Source organism: Phoca vitulina, unplaced genomic scaffold (assembly GCF_004348235.1).
Source record: "Phoca vitulina isolate PV1807 unplaced genomic scaffold, GSC_HSeal_1.0 scaffold26, whole genome shotgun sequence".
In the NCBI taxonomy this organism is placed as follows: Eukaryota; Metazoa; Chordata; class Mammalia; order Carnivora; family Phocidae; genus Phoca; species Phoca vitulina.
In genome coordinates this window covers 14633118-14652349 of record NW_022589729.1, presented here as the reverse complement: position 1 = coordinate 14652349, position 19232 = coordinate 14633118, and positions in this window count along the sequence as shown.

Here is a 19232-nt window from a genome sequence, read left to right as displayed (position 1 = left end):
TTGTTATCCTATTCTCAAAGTTCTGGTTATCTCACTCTTAAGCATAGGAGACAAACTGAGGGTTGCTGGAGGGGAGGGGTTGGGGGGATGGGGTAACTGGGTGATGGACATTAAGAGGGCACATGATGTAATGGATATTATATAAGACTGATGAATCACTGACCTCTACCTCTGAAACCAATAATACATTATATGTTAATTGAATTTAAATACAAATAAATAAATTCAAAAAAATAAAGTTCTGGTTATCTCATAACATGCCAGGAAATTTCACACAAAGAACACTTTAAGATGATTATATACAGATAACTGAACTAAGTGGACCCTCCTGACCTCTATATGTTTGTTAAGAGTGACAAAACTGATGAGCAGCATGAGTAGCTTAAAGACTATACATTCGGAGTCAGGCATGCCTGAGTTTGTGTTCTACATTTTTTTCTAGTAGATGATATTCTTAAATTCTCTGAGATTTTGTTAGTTGATATTCTTAAATTCTCTGAGATTTTGTTAGATGATATTCTTAAATTCTCTGAGATTTTGTTTTCCCATCTATAAGCTGAATATAACTACCTCCAAGGGCGGTTGTGTGAGTCAGCAAATGCCATATTATCTAAGAGGAGGTTTTCTTGGGGGAGGATGTCTGGCTGGGCTGTAACATTGTAAAATGTTTGATATAGGAATAAAAAAAAGAGATGTAGAATGGAGAAAGGAGGGGGTGAGATAATCAATGGACATTATCTATATTTACAAAAAGTAGATAATTCACAAAGATCATAACACATTTCTCAGTTTGGGAATATTTTTTTGCATTGTTAACTATACTTCCATATAAAGTTGCCAAATTTTTATCTCATTTGTATTTTAGGAAAAACTGTAAAACCTTCCTTATATATTATAAATTGGATTCAGGTAGGACTATTTTTACATGATTTAACCTATATTTATAATATATGCACAGATACATCATTGCATCTTCACAGTGCTTTATTAATCATTAATTTGTTGTAACTCCTGCTATGTTTATTAAGCCTTGCTGAGAACAACCATGTTTCACTTAACATTGTATTTTGTCAACATTTGCTTTTATGATGTTCTTGATGTAATATGATAGGGGTTATTTTTAGAAACAAGAGGGTTAAAAAATTTTTTTTTTAGCTAGGAGTTCACAATTTACCTGTTCCCTTCACCTAATACAAACAGCTTCATAGATTGCTATGTAAATGGACCCTCCCACATGAATTTTTATTAAGAACCCTGTCTTCTATGGGTGTTGATCTTCTAAAAATTACAGGACTGCTTATACTCTATGTTAACTAGGTGAATAATTTTTTAGCCAGCCTACCAACTTGTGATTTCTGTGACTATTTTATTTTTTATTTATTTTTTAAAGATTTTATTTATTTATTTTGACAGAGAGAGAGACAGCAAGAGAGGGAACACAAGTGGGGGGGGTGGGAAAGGGAGAAGAAGGCTTCCTGTGGAGCAGGGAGCCCGATGCAGGGCTCGATCCCAGGACCCTGGGGTCATGACCTGAGTTGAAGGCAGACGCTTAATGACTGAGCCACCCAGGTGCCCCTCTGTGACTATTTTAAAGAATAAATGACTTTTGAATATTCTGGTTTAATAGTTTACTTCTGTTAACAGGAGCCAGTTAAGCTGCAGGAAAATTTTGGTACCAGAGTGTGTTGAATTTTTTTTTTTTCTTCAGAGTGTAAAACTTCTCCAGAGAAGGAAGAGGTTAAGTATGGGCATAGTGAGTGGGAAATTTCATGGAAGAATGATTTATACTTAATATTAAGGTATAGGTGTCACAGCAAATTCTTATAGGGCCAGGCAGGTAACATAAATGAGGTTAGTAGCAAGAGTCAGGAACTATAAGATAACCAGAACTATGGGGACTATAGTGATCCAGAAACTGCATCACTGGACCAAACAAATCACTTCTGAGAGCTTCATGTAAGTTTTTTGAGGTGTTTGTTGTCTTAGAGGCTGGGTCATATGTGAGTAGCAGAGTGGAGGAGGTAACTTTTTTTTTTTTTTAAGATTTTACTTATTTATTTGACACACAGAGAGAACAAGCAGGGGAGCAGGAGAGGGGGACACAGGCTCCCCACTGAGCAGGGAGCCCGATGCCGGGCTCGATCCCAGGACCCTGAGATCATGACCTGAGTCAAAGGCAGTCGCCTAAACAACTGAGCCACCCAGGTGCCCCGAGGAGGTAACTTCTAAGACTGGGGGTTCATGTAAGCAAAAGTAAAGAAAGAAAAATAGCCTGGTGGCTGGGGATGGCCTTCAGGAGTAAGCCTAGATTAGAGCAGTAGTGCTCAACTTGGGGCGGTTTTCCCTCTCTGGGACATTTGATAATGTTTGTAAATATTTTTGTTTATCACAGCTGGAGGAGGGTGCTCCTGGCATTTCATGGGTAGATGCCAGGTATGTGCTGAACATCGCACAATGCACATCCCCCATAACAGAGAATTATATAGGCCAAAATGTCAGTAGTGCCAAGGTTGAGAAACCCTGCTCTAGATGAATATGTGTGTTGGGGAACAGGGTAAGTATATTAGATGTTCTGCAATTTATTGTTAAATACTTCAGCATAGAAGGTGTAAATTTAATCTATACCCTAAGGTCCATTAGTTAACATTTGAGGTATCTTAGAAGTATATACTCCAGAGGTGGTTTGTCAGTATATGAAAGATATGATGCAGTGGCCCCAAATTTAGAGCCCCAGGTAGGCAGAGAACTTCACTATCTTTATTTCAATTAATATCAGTTGCTTTATTAATTACTATAATAGATATTAGATATTATTTTTAAGTCCACAAAATGAGGATGTATCAGGCTGGAAATTTTGTAGAGGCATGGCGGCTGGTACATAAAGAAGGCATGAAGATCTAGTGAGTCCAGCTCAGACCACATGCTTTGGACAGGCCCTGTAGGCTTAGGATTCTGAACCTGTCCTATTTTCAATTGTTCAGCAGAGGATATTGTTGTCTGACTCAGACTAGAAGGTTAATTGAATCTTGCCATTAGAATAGAGTGGTGGGTGGGGAGATGGGGAGATGTTGGTCAAAGGGTATAACTTCCAGTTATAAGATGAATAAGTTCTGAGGATCTAATGTATAGGATGGCAACGATAGTTAATCATACTGTATTATATACTTGAAAGTTAAGAAGAGAGTAGATCTTAAATGTTCTCACCACACACACAAAAATGGTAATTAGGGGATGTAACAGAGATGTTAGTGCTGTGGTGGTAATTATTTTGCAATATATAAATGTACTAGATCAACATGTTATACACAAACTTACACAATGTTTTATGTCAGTTATATCTCAAGGCTGGGGAAGAAACGGAATAGCATAGAATCTGCTTCAAGAAAATTTTCCATACAGAACACTGCTGGAACACCAGAAAGAATAGAGAGATGGACCTTCATGAGCTTACAGGTGATACGGCTGTTTCAAATGTCTCAAATGTCTATTTGGGCTGGGTCAAATGTCTATTTGCATAGGTAATAGAACGAACTCTCAGTCTTGCTTTCGTTCTGAGGTACTTGGAGTGTCAAGGCTTGAGAAAGAAGATCTACAGGCTTTGTCTTTCTCTAACCATTGGTTACAACTAAAAACTACCAAAAAGAGGACACTCATTGTTAATTAAGAATGGGTCTAGGTTGGTTTAGTAGAGTCAGGTTACAGAAAACCTTGAAAGTGATGCACTAGAATGTGTACCAGCCAGAAACTTGATGGGATGGGCAGTTGAGAGAAGGGGATGGTTAATTACTACTGTCTAAGATGAATAAAAAAGAAAAATTTGGTGGTAAGAAAACCAGTGGGAAAGCTGTTAAAATAATAAGATATGAGGTGCGAGGTGATGAGAGTCAAGATTCTGTTAGATTCAGCAGCATTCAAGAAAAGACAAAATTGGAGAGCCATGTTGAGGGCATGAATAATAATCACAGCTAAAATTCATAGTTATTTGTTTTTTAGTTACTGTGGTAACACCTTTTCATGCACTATCTTACTTAAACCTCAGAACAGCTCTCCAAGCTAGATATTATTAGTACCCCCATTTTATAGGTGGGGAAAGTCAAGCACAAGAATTTGAGAGGCTTAGGGTCACAATATTAGTAAGTGATGGGCCAGAACATTTGGAGACATCTTAGTGCAGGTTTGCCTGGTGGGCCTGGTGTGATGGCTATTTCCAAAATGGGTATGTTGGAGATGAAGCCAGTTTTAGTGGGGGAGGGAGAAGGGTACAAGTGGGCCTGCCAGATTGGAGAGGGCAGAATGTGGTGGGAGTTGTTGGCTCATGGATGATCTGTCCAGAGGATCTGTCAAAGCTGAGCCAGAAGAGACGGAGCCAAAGCAATAATTTCATGAAATTAAATTGTCCTATTTTCCTGGATTTGAGTTTCTTGAGTAGATTTATTTAACTTTTAGTGCTTCAGTAATTCTAGATTGCAATTGCCAGTGGGATTTGCTTTCCTGTATGGACAATATAGGAATTAAGCCCTTTGGACTCCAAAGTCTTCTATCAAGACTTCTATCAAGACTTCAATCACACCACTTAGGTGTGATTCTTAAACATGCATGTCTGATATTCTGACCTACTAAAACGCAACATTTATGAAATCTAAAAACCATAGATTTTTATAGATTTTAATCCCAGTTTGGGTTAACTATAACTAATAGTTTTTAGATGATAGTCTTGATCAAGCTTCTATTCCTTGCTTTATGCATGCCCTCCCAAACTCAGAAGGTGAGGCAGGGTCTTCTGTAGAATTTTGTGAAGACTGTTGCAGTTCCTAGCTGGGGCTTAAAAGTATCTGGGGCAAAATTAAATGAAATCATTTAATCTATAGATTATAGTGATGACCTATAGATCACTCCAAAGTCACAATGGAAAAACAGTAAACTACCCCATCCTGTGTTTCATGTTCAAGCCCAGACACCAAAAAGCCAGTGGACATTCTCAGGGATCCTTCTTATCATGTTTTAGAGACTCTTCAAGACAATTTATAAAATGACATTTTCTTATAATGCCCTCATTAATGAATTTGCTCTGATATTTACTTCCCTAGCAACTTACACGTCTTCAAAAGATTTGTTCTATGTGATATCATATTCAAAGCTATTTTTTCTTGCTAGAGTAGAAGCTTCTTGAAGACAGAGAACTTGTCTTGTTCACAGCTATATCTTTAGTTCCTAAATTAACGTCCAACATATTGCAGGAGGTGAGAAACGAAACGAATCTCAGTTACTGTGTTATGTGATACCAGGACCAAGCAAAAAAAAAAAAAAAGGTTTTTTTTTTTTTTTTTTTTTTTTTTTTTTTGTTGTTCCAGGAAGCTAAGACCACAAACTAATTAAAACAGGTGACATATAAAAACGGGGAGGTTGCTCCTAGGACTGCTTTGAAAAATAGTTTCCTCACCATACTCATTTCAAGACCTCAACTTCACTGGGACCACCAATCCAAAGTTATGTCATTAACTCTTCCCAATCCCCACTGGTTCTCTGCTTTTCAAGAACTACCTTAAAATCATTCAGGATGCATCCTATAACCTGTAACCAATATAACCTATAATCCTATAAATATCTTCCCCTAATTTTCTACCTTTGAAGATTTTAAGACTGCAAAAGTGGTGTTCTTGCTTCCTGAAGTAAGTTCAGGAAAATTACCCTTTTTTGCTCAATAGGTATTTTTGATTGTCTTCATAGGGGTTTTGATGGAGGTAACAAATATTTGTTAAATGAATGAGTGGGCAAGAGATAACCAATGGTATTTCCATTTAATTGATGTGGACACTAAAGCTTCATTAAAGTAAGTAGACTGTAGATTCAAGCCATTCAGTCTTTCTGCAAAGCACAATTTGCACATGGCTCTTTTGAGATTTCTTTCTTCCTTCAAGATTGCTTATGCAATCTTGCCTTAAGGTTGCTTATGTCTGGGTCAGCATGTGTTATTTGGGGGGTGGGGAAAGGGGATGAAGTATGTTTGTATCATGTGCATCGTCTTGTCTACCTCCTTTAGGGAGTGAACCTAGACTTGGAGATTATGCCTATTACTATTTCACCAGTTTGTATGAGAAACATAAGATATAGAGGAGGTCATGTATCCAAATGAGAATATGAAATATTGAATATGAGAATATGGTGAAGAGGAAATACAATGAAGACTCTAGTGAATGCATTCTCACCAGTGGTGATATTGCCCCCAATGGGTGAAAATTGGTTCTTGGAGGATCAAAAAATCTCAGAAATTACAATGGTTTGTGGCCTTTTAAAGGGCTACAGTACATAACCAGATATAACCAGATATGTATCTGAGGTATCAACATTTCATGGGGAGGGGGCAATTAGGAAAACAAAAATGTTTAAGAAGGCTCCTTGCAGGGATGACAACAGAAAAAAGGTTGAGAAACACTGCTCGAGTGACAGTTTCTTCTAGATGGCCATGATTAAAAACTCTTCACAATCAGTTCAAAGTTTTCAAATCTAATACTGGGTCTGGTGCAATTATGCATGGTCCCACAAAAGGCATTTGGTTGTTAAAAAAAAAACTGAACATGTTTTAAAAAGATATTCTTAAGTATAAAGAAAAAATGTATATATGGTAGCTGGGATTTCTTAGTACCTCCATAGGTTTGGTTATATATGTTGTTAAGTCATAAACTGCAGTGTGTGTGTGAGAGAGAGGGAGAGATGTCAACTTTTCTAAGACAGAGGGCTCTGAAGACTCACCTGAACTTAACGATCAGTCTGGTAACATGAAATTCACAGAAATTTATTTGGTAAAGAGATTAACCTGGATAAACCAACACTTTGGCAGATTGTAGAGACAGCTACAAATGAAGTAAGTCATTAGGGACCATGGTTTCCTTGCCCTGGAAAAAATAACAGGCCCCAATATTTACTGTACTCTAACATATTAGCAAGATGTACCAGTCAAAACTAATCAATCACAGCTGCTGGAAAGCAAATAATTAACATGTCTCATTATATTATTCATCCTCTCGGTGAGCAGAAAGACTTGATAATGGGGTCTCTGTGTGCTACTTGACTGTTTGCATTGAATTTGGATTGTAGTCAGAAAATACTCAAATATTCTTAAAACATTAAATGGCAAAAAATGCTGGTCTGCACTTATTGAAATAGGATCTACTCATTTCTTTCTAAATAATTAATTTCCGGGAAATATGAGGTAGAAAATAGATACCATCTACATAACGTATTTTACTGAAGTAAAATTATCCTGAAAAGTGATCCTTCAAGCACCTTGACTTTGTGTAGGTATGAATGGGAGAGAAGACTTAGTCTATAATGTGATCAAGACCACAATAATCTGAGTTTTTATGAGGTTATTTTCTTTTTCTGCAGAATCTCAGAGGTAGATTATTATTTTAAACAATGCAAACTAATAGACCTATACTTATCTCTCTTTCAATTTGTAAACTAACAATTATTGTGTTTCATACCTCTTGGATTACAGTATTAAATGATCACACTCTAGGCAGCCATATTGTCCCATTTGCATAAAATAAAAAAATACAGCAATATGAAAAACACATATTTGTGAACATTTATTGAAGGCCTATAATAGGCTGGTCAGTTTATTAGATACTTTACATGTGTTATTGAGAATAATATAACCTTCACAGCAACTCTGTGAAGTAATTTTTATCCACTGATATTACTTTTTTTAGAAAAAGACTATTTTGGGGGGGGTACTTTTAGGTTCACAGCAAAACTAGAGGAAGATTAGATAGGTGTGGTGGTGGGTGCTGGTGGGCCTTGTAGTCCATGCCAAGGATTTTGGATTTTTTCCTCAAGTGCAATTGAGATCACTGGAGAAGTTTGAAGAGTGATATAACCCAGCACATTTTCAAAAGAACACTCTGGCTTGTGTGTGTGTGTGTGTGTGTGTGTGTGTGTATGTGTGTGTTGGGGAAAGTGGTAAGAATGGCGAGGTAGAAGCTGGAAGGCCAATTAGGAGCCTATTGCAATAGTCCCAGCACAATATGGCAGTGGCTTGGAGTAGGTCAAAGTAGTGAAGATGATGAGTAGTGATAGACTTCAGGATACATTTCAAAGGCAAGATGATGGGATTGACTGATGCATTGCACGGGGGATGTGACAGAAAGAGCAGAAAGAGACAGAAAGTTCAGGAGGATTCCAGGGTTTGGCCTAAATTCTTGTGATTCATGCATTGCATTGACAACGGTTGCTGTGAACATTCAGAAGTGAGAGAGGTGATGTTCTAACCTGGGGTGATCATGGAGGACTTTGGGAAAACATGGTAGGGTTTAAACTGGATATTGAGGAGCAGGATTTGTTTAAAGCCAAGAGGAAGGGGGAAGAAATTTCAGGCTGGTGAAATGTAACAGGGAAAAGTGCAGAACTTGGAAGAGGCAATGATGTTTCCTGAAATGAGGAAAATTGAGGAGGGATAGACTTTGGAGGAAGATCAAGAATTTGTTTTGGATATATTAGTTTTGAAAGTTCTTATTAGAACCCAAACTATTTACAGTTCCCCAAACATTTCATGCTCTTTTTATTTGTAAGAGCTGTTTGTCAGAAGTAATAAACCAAGAACAGATAGTACTGTGCTCAAAGTACTTTATAATCTCTTTGTCTTTATTTTCTTTACTTATGATTCACATATAAATGATTTCACCAATTCCAGATCCTATTAAGAGGTTGTTTAAAAAAACACTTTTCTCTCTCACAGTGATTTAGTTGACAATGATTCTTTTACTCCATGTTGTATTTTTAAACTGCCTTGTTGTTTTTCAGAATTATCACTAGCTCTGATATTTAGAAGTCCTTGTCTACTATTTATAAAATATTTAGAAATCCTTGTCTACTATTTATCATTATTTATTGTAAAGTTCTGGTTCATAATGTTTTCTATTCATATGATTTAGTTTTTTCCCCTAGATATTTATATTACTTCATTAAAGCCATGAAGCAACTTTAACATCATCTACTTCTTACTTAAGGTGCCTATTTCAGAGTGCTTTCTTGTTGTTCCTGGGGGATACAGACACTTGAATGGAGATTTGTTACTGATAAAGAATAGTTTTCCTAAAACAATGACATTAAGAAATGGATAATAAGATTTTGTCTACTTGGCACTAGATGTGGGTTCCTACAAGCAGAAATTTAGCATAAAGGATAAAACTGAGTTCTGATTTTTCCACTTGTGGCTGTGTGGCTAGAATAAATTACTTAACAACTCTACAGTCTGTTTTACCTGCTATACGATAAAGATAACAATGGAACCAGACTCATAAGCTTGTTGTGAGAATTACAGGAGCTAATACGCTTGCAGGGATTGGCACAGCGCCTGGCACATAGTAAATGCTTAATAAATTATATTATTACTATTATGATTATCATCATCACTAAAGGATAAGATACCATATCAAATGTGTTCTTAGCATTTACTCCTTGCAAACCATTGATGTGGTTTTTGGTGGATATAAAGGTGGAGAACATAGTTCTCTCCAAAATGTTATAATCTAGTTGCAGAAATAGAGTACTATTCTTGAAAAGAACATAATAATAAAATATTACGAAGTAGTTCAAGTAGTTCAAGAGAAAAATTATGACAAAATAGCACAAGATTTATGACCCATGAATTTCACTGATAATTGTTGCCGTGGACATTTGGAGAGAAAGATGGGTTTCAAACAGGGTGTTGAGGAGGAACAGGAATTATTTAAAGCAAAGAGAAAGGGGGCAGAAATCTCAGGCAGGTGAAGTTTAACAGGGAAAAGGGTAAAACCGGGAAAAGGCAAGCGTGTGTATAGAAACAGTGTTTGTAAGAGTGCTATGATTTCTATTAAGTAAAGCAGATTTTTTTGATGAGTCGTTTTCCTAAAGTTCTATTAGCAAATAAAGTATAAAAACTAGAAAGGTAAATGAATGGATATAACTCACAGGAAATAAACTCGAATAAAAAATTTCCATACTAAAGATAAAAAGTTTAGAAAACTTCAGGAAAGCAGGATTCCAAGCACTCCTTATTCAAAATTTTAAAATTTATTTTTCTAAAGGCATAACTAATTATGCCTGGATTTTCAGGACAACCATTTGGAAGTAGAGAAAAGTCCATACTTGCAAAGAAAAAACTTTTAAGATCTTTGTTATTGCTACAAGTTTCAGGTCTTTATTTTAGAATTCAGAAGCCAAGACTGACCATTTGCTTTCTGTGCTCTTTCTAAGTGCTCCCTGAGCTATTGTTTGTTGCTCACAAAATAGGGCAGGGCCATAGAAATGCAAGTAAAACATCTTGGTTAATATCTCACATTTTTTTTTTTTTTTTACTGCTGCAAATGCTGACTAGGATTGAGGGTCAGATGGATCAAAATATAAAAATATAACAGAGAAAATACTTGGTGATATTTAACGCAAGCAATAAATTTCTATATTTTGAACATATAAAATTAGATGTACATATTTTAATGATTAGAAGTTCTGCATGAGAGAACACGTGTTAGAAGATTGTGACTTTAAAAGGATGACAAATGATTAACCTTTGGTCTTGTAATTTACAATTTATGAGGCAAGTAAATGAGAAAAGTGCATTTCATGTGCGGGAAATGACACCATGGAGAGAAGGCATGTGGGTTCGAGGGGCTTGTAAGCAGTTTCTAATAGCCAGAGCACACTCGTGTGTGTGTGTGTGTGTGTGTGTGTGTGTGTGTGTGTGTGTGTGTGTGAGAAAGAGAGAGTATATGTGTGGGGGGGTGGATGTGAGAGAGAGAGTGGGTGGGTGTGTGAGAGAGAGACAGAGCCAGCACAAGAAAGCATGAGAAATGAAATTGGAATGGTAAGCTACAGTAAAATTTTTGAAGAGACGTGTATCATGGTAGAGACAATGAGGGATTACTGAAGAACTGGATCAGATTTGCTGGATAGTGTTATGGATGGGATTCACCTCGGACAGAAGGGTGTTTCTATCTTTCAGAAGAAAACTCCTAATCCATGCAAGAATGGTGGGAATAAAACTCAGGTAGCCACTAAATGAAGACAGCTGCATGAGATATTTAAAGTAGAGCAGACAAAACTTGGTTGCTAACTGGTCTTCGGGGCTGAAGGAAAGGAAGGAGTCTGGATTCTGAGTAAGGTGACTGGGTAGCAACATTTATTTAGCAAACATTTACATATTAAGTGTGTTTTAAACTATTTGCCAGGCTGACAGATTCTTGGCACATAAATGTAACTGAGAGTTTTAATGGAAGGGTAGGCAAGTGAACATGCAATTATATTACAGGTGATAACTGGTGCCATCCATTCTGAGAAAGAAGACAGGAAGGACAGGAAGCAGAGATGAATTACAAGGAGGAATGATGAATTCAGTTCTAGATGCAAAAAACTGAGAGAGCTCTGGAACCCTGTGGGAGCACTGGGGGTTATGCTGCGAGGCAGGGAGAGCTGGGGAAACAAGAAATCAACAAGAATCAGAAAGACCTGGGCTTGAAGTGTTGCCTGGCTCCATCACTTGTTCGGTTTGTGATTTCAGGGAAGTAATTTCTTCATCTGAAAAATGGGATTCAGATTCCCCCACCTTTCTGAGTCATTGAGGATGAGTGGTGATAAAAGGGTACACCGTAAGCGGTCCCCAAATGTGGTGGCATTGCATAGAGAAGGCCTGGATTTCAGGGAAGAGATCTAGGCTGGGGGAACATATGTGATCGATGATGCTTTGATGGGAGAGAGGAAACTGTTCTGGACACGGCTAGCTTAGCAAGAGGCGCCTCGGCGATTTCTCAGCATCTTTCTGTTATTGGAATGATTATTCAGTTCAGAATACTCAGATTATTCACTTCAGTTTGTCTGAAAGATTTCCCTGCCTTTGGGAAGACAGGGAATTACTGAAGACAGTAATCTCTTTTAAAATTAGGTGTTTATGATTTTTTTTTTCTTAAAGTGCACATAGGAGTGCACATTGCAATAGCTGTTGCTTATTTCATGGGAAGAATTTTCTAACTTGTGTATCTGTTGTATGATACCTGCAGTCATCATTATGGTGTCATTTGAATGATGACAATAGCTCATTTGAGATCTGTCAAGAAGATCAATCATTACTTAGACACATAACAGTCCCCTCAATGTCAGAGGCTGATTTGCAAGCGCGTGACTGAAAAAAGTTGCAGTTTTGGCCTTTAATAAGCAAAACTTCATTTGATTTATGGGAAGAGCATGGATGTGAGTTAGAAAGTTCTTAATTTTGCTGCTGGCTTTGTTTCTTGGTTTCTTGGTTCCTTGAGTGAACGGAGACAAGTTTTTAATCTCTCTGAACCTTAGTTTTCTCAAGGTTAAAATGTAGTTAATAATAACTTCTTTGCACATTTATCGTGAGACTTGAATGAGATAAGAAATGCAAAATGACTATCACAGTGCCTGGCACCTAGTAGCTTCCAAGTTTTATTCCTGAAAACAGAACCTCAGAACCCTTTTGGTTTTTTCTTCTCAAAGAAACTTTTCACCAAAGCTTTAAGCTAATAATAACATTCATTTGTGGCAACCCTAGAAACAAACTGCCAAACCGACACATAAAAACTGGGCTAGCACATACACTCCAATTTTAGATTTACTTGCTTTGGATGTAACTTGCGTATGAATCACCTGGTGTCTGGGGTGCTATCAGATGGTGTTATGGCATACGAACAGACTATATTTACCTTACCTGTCTTCTATCATTCTTCTCACCAGTAAACGCCTGTGAGAAAGAACTCAGTTGCAAGCGCTCTCAGAGAAGCCCATCAAAGTGTCTGATACAGCTAAATGCCTTATTAACTAGAAGCAGCAAGATGAGCTGTCGTCCTGTCAAGAAGTCAAATTATCCAGTAGATTTTCCCACCTCTTTCTGTATGCCATTCCTTTTAAAGTATAAGTTGCAAACTAAGGATGTTTATAGATCTGGCATATTCCTTTCTTGCATTGAAAAGTTTCCTTTCCTTATTAAGAATGGAAGCCGTCTAACGAAGGGTGTTTATCATTACAAGCGCTGCTTATTTACTATCCTAGCGCCCTCGGCAGGCATGGTGCTGATTTCATTTCTCTTTCCCCTTTTCTTGTGTTTGACACCTGAGGCTGCTGCTCCCTCGGTTTACACTCTTACTCCCTCTCTTTCCCTTTACATATTTCATTTTGTTTTTCTCTTGCATGTGAGCTCTTTCTTCCTTTTTGATTCTCAGAAGCCATTACTTTCTAAAAGCACAATCCCTGTCTTCATTAACTCTGCCAGGGACTGTGGTCCGCACATCCGAATCCATCAGCTCACTTACTCATGCAGCGGTCCAGCAGGGAAGTTTCCATTACCCCCCTGCTACCGGACTTTTCTTTGCCCACCTGAATCTCACCACTCAAGCACGGGCCCAGGGAGCAGCAAACACCCTGCTCTTGGGGCCCTGCCACTCTTCCCCTCTATGTCTTGGGGATAAAAATGCATCCTGGTAGGATTGTTTGAAGGCTCAAGTAAAATAATGAAAATGAATTATTCTTTCTAAGTCCCATAAATTCCTAAAATTTGAAAGTGCCACTGATTGGGATGCCTGGGTGGCCCAGTCAGTTAAGCGTCTGCCTTCAGCTCAGGTCATGACCCCAGGGTCCTGGGATCGAGTCTTGCATTGGGCTCCCTACTCAGCCTGCTTCTCCCTCTGCCTGCCACTCCCCCTGCTTGTGCTTGTGTGCTCTCTCTGACAAATAAATATATAAAATCTTAAAAAAAAAAAAAGAGAGAGAGAGAAAGTGCCGCTAATCAAATCCTTTTTATAAACATACTAATTTATACTTGGATAAATGATCTAAGCCCTTAGTGGCTGGTTCCACATTTTAAGCAAAACTGTAGGGCAAGGCGACTATGGCAGGTATTAGATGTTGGGGGGTGTCTTTAGAAAGTAGCTGCTCTGTGTATGGCTGGCAGATAAAAACCACCTCAGATGGGAAAGAAGTTGCTTATTAAAATTAAATAAAATGCTCTTATGATTTCCTATTTTATTTACTCCAAATTCTTTGCCCATACATTCTAGATTCTTTCAGCACTTTATTTCTTTGGCTTTGGTGCTTCTCATGACATTTTTCACTATTTGCCCATACCTGTTCCTTCAGGATCTCAAACTGAAGATGCAGGCAGTTAGCACTGACTGACTATGGCCATGGCCCTGGTCCTGGATCTCCTGCTCATTTTTCATCCAGGATAACAGGGACAGCTGTGGGTTGCTGCATGGTGAGTACCATGACCTCCAACTTGCCCTTGGCAGGCTCATAGCTTGGATCCTCTGCAATCGCCTTCCCCTCTCATTCATAAATAATTGGGTTTAAGCAACATATTTGCCAGCTAAACAGAAGATGTTTCATCCTATTACTGGAATCTGGGCATCATTACATCAGTTCCCTGATAATTCTTCTTTCTAGCAGAGACCCAAGCATCGATGGCATTTTAAACCAATTTTCATGAGTTCATTAGCAGTAACTAGAGATAGTTTTAATAGTGATCTTTCATATTAAAATGGTCTGTATAGTAATGGCATTTTAAAATTGAATGCATATTTTTTATGTTAGATCATTGCACATTTACTTTCTATTCAGCTTGGTTCTGGGAGACTGTACTTATAATGATTAATAGTATTGAGTTATATAATATGATTATATTGATTATAATGATTAAGGTATTAGAGTTAGAAAAATCTTGGTTCTAGTGAGAGATACTGAAAGAGTTATTTAACTTCTCAAAACCTCAGATTCCTCACCCTTGATTAGGGTTGTCAAAAGGGAGGAGCATATGAATTAGGTAGGGAGAATCCCTCGACTACTTTCTCCAGAGCATCCCCACCTCCCACCTTGCTACTCTCTATCCTATTATGTTGTCTTTTTTTTTATAGCCAATATGATTTTCTACGATTACTATTTTATGACATAAAGACAATGTAAGCTCCTTGAGGGCAGACATGTTTTCTGCTTGGTTTGCTGGTGACTCCCTATCTCTGACAACCATATTGGTATATGGTAGGTGCTCAATAACTATTTATTGAATGAGTGAATAATATATCCAAATACTTAGCATAGTATCCACTACATAGTAAAACTCAATAAATAATCATTATCAGTACTATAAATGATGTGATGAGCTCCCAATGAGAACTTAAGAGTTATTAATATGTTATCTTGTTCCTTAAGGTTTGATTAGGTCTTATGGGTTTTTGCTCTCTGTCCTGCACAGTTTCACCATAAGATCTCTTCTGGTCATTGAGTCAGCCATGCTAACAATTCCCAGATGTACATTTCTCCTCTGGAATCCCACTTATGGCATGTAGGTACCTCATATACTCAGCCTGTTTCCCAAACCTGCTTATCTTTCTGAACTGCTTTTTTCAATTAATGGCATCCTGTACTTACCCTGATGCTCAGATTAGAAACTTTGGATCAACCCTGATAATTCCCTGTATCTGATCTGTTCACAATTTCTCCCTCTGTTTTCCTCCTTTGCCTAGCTTAGACTATCATTGTCTCTCATTTGAACTTTTACGGTAATGAATAAGATGGTTAAATTTTATTAAGCACAGTATCAGGACTTTATATACACGTGAATATATAAAAGGTAGATGTTATTCATGTTATTGCTATTATCATTTTATAGATGAAGAAAAAACAAAGTTCAGAGAGATTAAACAGTTCCTTAAATTCTCACAGCTGCTAAGTGTTAGAGCCAGGATTTGGACCTAAATTGGTCTGATTCTAGAGCCTCCAACTATCTTTTAAATCTTCTTGTTTGCCATGAGATTTCCCTTTTTTCTACCCTTGTTCCAATCCACTCTGTTTTCCCCTTTCCTCTGAGTGATCTCTTAATTATTCTTCAAGAATCATCTTAAACCTCACCTCTTATTTTCTTTCTAAATTCTGCTGGGTAAAAGTAGATGCTTCTGCTGGGACTCCACAGCACTCTGCACATGTCAACCTTGGCTGTTATTATTTTGCATTATTATTTTGTATTTTAATTATCAGCTCACACATCTTGAGAACAGAAGCCTCACCTAATTCATGTCTGCATGTACAATATCTGTACTCATTGGGAGCTAGGTAAAGTTTTGTTCAAAGAATGCTTCTATAAATACTATTTGCCTGAAGAATTTAATACCTGCTCTTTTATTTCTATAGGAATGCTACTGATTTTTTTCCATAAAAATGTATAATTAGCATTTAGAATACCTGCTTTTTAAATGAAGCACTCCTCTCCTTTGGTTTTCTATTAACAACATAGGAAGATTTTAATAAGCAATCCCTTTCCATTTGTGTCCCCAATTTCTATGTCTTGTTTGGTATTTGGTGACTTGTAGTTACCCAAATATCTTTGTTCTCTCAGCCTATTTTCCTAGGCCACCCTATAGGCCTACATTCTATTTTCCCAGTTTTACTTTCTGCTTGGCAACAGGTAATGTGTCAACACTAGTGTTTCATTCTTCACTTACAGCTTGAATTTCAATCCCATTTTTCATCTTCTATGACCAGTGATGGGAATTTCAGGTCCTAGATACGGGGAAGATATTTTTGGGCAGTGGTAACTTAGGATCTTCTTCAAATCACACCCTATTATGTCTTTGGAGAAAACTTTACATATCTTTTTTCTGTAATCGTTCTTTCCAAAATTGGTAAAAAGTCTTTTGCAGTTGATGGAACTATGGTGTGACTGATGAATTATAAATAGGAAAGTGTTCATCTCTGCCAAGATATTTGAATCTGAAATGTACAAATCTCTGTCATTATCTTCTTTGGAGAAGATAAGATTTTATTTTTAGGCAGATACAATGAAGGCTTATCTCATACATCTCCAGAGTTTGAAAATGTATATCTAAAAAAAGAAAAAATCATAAATATATCCAGGTTCTGATATAGAAATCTAACAATATGTTTTTAACTTATTAATCTCAAAGCACTTATGAAAAAACAAATACCATGTAAAAATGTGTTAATGTAGGCATACCCTTATAGCCATTTGATAAGTATCATCAATTTTTGAATTATTTTAATAAATATCCTAAGGAAAATGAACAAGATTTAGTATATTATTAGGTTAAAATGATCTGAAAGCTATTTTAACTGCTACTAACATAAAACACATACTCCCATGTAGAATTCTTGAAAAGATAGCAGTTTAAGTTCTCTGTTCCAAAGTAAAAAATTTCAGAAGTCCCTCAACTAATGTTAAATGCAAAATAGTTTGTTATCCACTTCCTCATGAAAACATTGATTTTGGGAGGAATTCCAAAATGAGTCCAGGCTTGTTACAGAGAAAAAGAATAATGAATACATTATTAATGGTATGTAATAAAACACACACTGTGTGTGGCTCAGTCAAATCAACTAGTCCCACCCCTTTATTTGATAGATGAGGAGAATAAGACCTACTGGTACTAAAGGTACAACGACATCAGGTGAGTGAACAGACACTAATCCGGTTGCTTTGTACCTCAGTCCAAAGTTTTTTGTTTCATGTCACCATGTGGCACCTTGTTTACCCAATATGAGGTGAAGGTGCTGGGATAGCTAAGCAGAGGGACTCCATTCAGGACGTGAAATCAGCATATAAGCAAAACTGAAAGTTCTAGACTTATCTTGTATTGGAACACAGATATTCACCCAATGAAGGGGAGAGATAAGTAGTAAAGAATGCTGATTATTCCAATTCCATTTATTAGTTATATCAGTGGCTGATTTAGTACATTTTGAATGATAAGGGCTCAAGGTCTTCTGAAACTGCTCAAACCATGTGTATTATTACCATGTATGTAAAACACTTCCTAATTATATGTCTATAAATATACTCATTCCCAGTCAGAGTGAGATGAAACTATTTGAAACATGAGGAAACTTTTTTTTTTTTTTTTGGTTTATTATGGCTAGGGATCATCATCAACTTCAGATATCTAAGATGTCAATCTGTATCCTTGTATTGGTATTTTTAAGAGAAAATAAAATTTAGTTAACTACATAAAATGGACCACTGTGGTAACACTTTCTACTTTAGCTAGAATCCGCATTAATTAGTGATACACTTCGTCACAAAAATATCTCTTGAGTACTTTCTCAGAAATAAACCCTCAAATATTTATTCTGTGTTATAATAGCCCTTTGCTGATTGAGAAGAATTACAGTTGATACTCATTTTCATGTCATACAGCATAGGTTTATAGGTGTTTTAAAGTAGTAATGCTATTTCAGTCAAATCTGAGACCAGAGAAACACTTTTCATAGTAAAACTAAAAATCTTGAACAATATTTTCCTATAGTGAATTCTTTGGCAAAATGATATTAATATTTTTATGTATTTTATTCTTCATAAAAAATATAGAATATTTATCCATCTGTATGGAACGTTTATATGCTATACTATGTGCTAAACAAAACAAGTGAAATAGATATGAGTTGCTTCTTCTGGAATCTAACAAACTCTAAGAAACTGTTACGACAGGACAGATAAAAGACCGTCTTTTGCTGGAAAAATAACTTCATTGTGTCTTTGAAAAAAGCATAGATTTATAAGATTTTAGTTTATATTTGGATTTATTGATTATCAGGACCATGATAAATTCACATTGTGAGGAAACAATACTTAAAATATAGGAACCAAATTTTCTAACCTCATGTCAATATAAGAATAAATGAAGAATTTTATACATTCTTAATAGCTTAGAATCATCAGAAATTTTCACATATAGAAGATATTTGTGCTATAGAAGTTTAATTATGAATATAATAGGAAAATTTTACAGATAAAATATCTCTCAAGAACATATCTTTTTATATTGCTCATTATATTGGACCATTGATTGTACTTCACATACTAAGTTTGTCTACTAATTGAAGTTATTATGAGCACTCCATCTATATAATACACTCATACTAGAGACAACTCATATAGCTACAATTTTTAAAGAACTGATCTGTGCATTATGACAGCAAAATTTCATTAATAAGAAAACATCCATTAGTTAACTACTGCAGTAAAAACTTTGTAATATTGGTGTCATGAAGACCTTCCTTTTTCTTATATGTTAACTGAGCTACATAGGCATGCCATAAATTGTGTTTTTCATGTTATAACTATTCTAGAGTCCATCCCTTTGGGGATCTGTTTCTCTTTGAGAACTAGAAGAAATTAATTTGTAGTTTGTTTTCTTTTATTTCATTCCTATTCTATTTCTGATTGTGTGTGTGTG